The sequence below is a fragment of the Diachasma alloeum genome, unplaced genomic scaffold, assembly GCF_001412515.2.
Source record: "Diachasma alloeum isolate Michigan unplaced genomic scaffold, Dall2.0 Dall_scaffold_00216, whole genome shotgun sequence".
Taxonomy (NCBI): Eukaryota; Metazoa; Arthropoda; class Insecta; order Hymenoptera; family Braconidae; genus Diachasma; species Diachasma alloeum.
The window spans coordinates 453,133-454,697 of record NW_021680381.1 but is presented as its reverse complement, the minus strand read 5'-3'; the positions used below and the strand labels follow the sequence as shown (position 1 = coordinate 454,697).

Below are 1,565 nucleotides of genomic sequence, written 5' to 3'. Positions count from 1 at the left end.
CTGGAAAAAAACCACTCGCGTAATTTCGATTATCAAAAGATTGGTTTCAAGTCAATTAAAATTCATAAAGTTGTGGATTTTCCCTGACTCTATGAATAATAAATTTAATTTCCAAGAGCTGTGCCCTAATTTTTCAATCAAGATGTAATGATAAAAAACCAAACGTTTTACGAAAAAAAAATTATTTTTTTGGCAGAAGAAAACGGCTTGCATAATTTTTATAATCAAAAAATTATTATATCCAATTGGAATTCATAAATTTGTGAATTCCAATTGTAAAATTAATTGCAAAAAACTGTTCCCTAATTCCTCAATTAAGATTACAAAAAAAATTAACGAAAGAAATGATGATTTTTGCGGGAGAAACCAACTCGCCTAATTTCAATAATAAAAAAAATTAATTCGAATTCAATTGAAATTCATAAAATTGTGGATTTTCCCTGACTCTACGAGCAATAAATCTAATAGAACAAGTTGAACAATTTTTTGCTATACGGCAGCGTGGCCGAGCGGTCTAAGGCGCTGGTTTTAGGCACCAGTCCGAAAGGGCGTGGGTTCGAATCCCACCGCTGTCATAATTTTTTTTTATTCAACTTCCAAAATTACCCCTTCCCCAGGTCTCTATTATCATTACCTACTTTCCCAACCGCTTTTCGGTGACTGTCAAACATCAAACAGACCAGAATAAAGCAAATACGACGAGTAAATCAGTGAAGGCAAAGACAAATGAATCCGTTTGGACAAGTAATAAAGTGTTTATGAAGAGGGATCCCACCGAAATTCGCTGATCCACCGCAATTCAGGGTCGCACTATTTGTCTTTGTTCTTTCATTTCTTCCTCTTGTTTTGTTCACCACTCTATTTGGCCCCGAGCGGAGCAGTTCTTTTGTATACAAGAGGTACCCCCGCCTCGAGTGACGTGTGCTCACACTACACAACTCAAAGGCGTCACAGTGGCTTTTGTATTTCTCAGCATATTCACTTTATTCTCGAGAATAGAAAAAACAGCACGTATTAAATTTCATTTTCCACTCAATTGTCTAACGGTTCTCAAACATCAGCTGGGAATGATGTCTCAATGCTCTCGGGGTTTATTGAAATATAAAAATCATTAATGAAGTGGAAAATGGAGCACATGATGGAAGATTTTTTTTTCAATTAAGAATGAGAATGAGAATTCATTGTTCGGAGTGAAAATGAAAATTGAGGTGAATTTCTGATGTTGAGCTATTTTCTGGGGTTGGAGATATTTCGGGGCTATTGAAGTGAAAATAATTCACTTGGGCTTGCACACGAGACACTGTACAGCCTCGTTAACGAGATGCTGGAATTTCTTCGCGTGCACAGCGCCCCATGAACACAAACACATTCTCCACGATGAGAGTATCTCAACAATTTCAGTGATAGAATTAACGTTTTTTCGGGAGAAAGACAAATTTCATTAAATCTAGATGCATTAAATTTTTTAGAAGTGCGTGACAGAATGGGTTTAGGGAATTTTAGGTAGACGCTTTAATTCAGTAGCGAAGCGGTAAAACGGTTTAAGTCGATTTTAGCTTTTGGTC

General features: G+C 36.4%; 1 non-coding gene across 1 annotated transcript; it reads left to right on the top strand.

Moving 5' to 3' along the window:
• The first annotated feature begins 495 nt into the window (after window positions 1-495).
• Trnal-uag lies at window positions 496-575 on the top strand. The gene has a single exon. It is a non-coding gene; the product is annotated as a tRNA-Leu (tRNA).
• The last annotated feature ends 990 nt before the right edge of the window (window positions 576-1,565 follow it).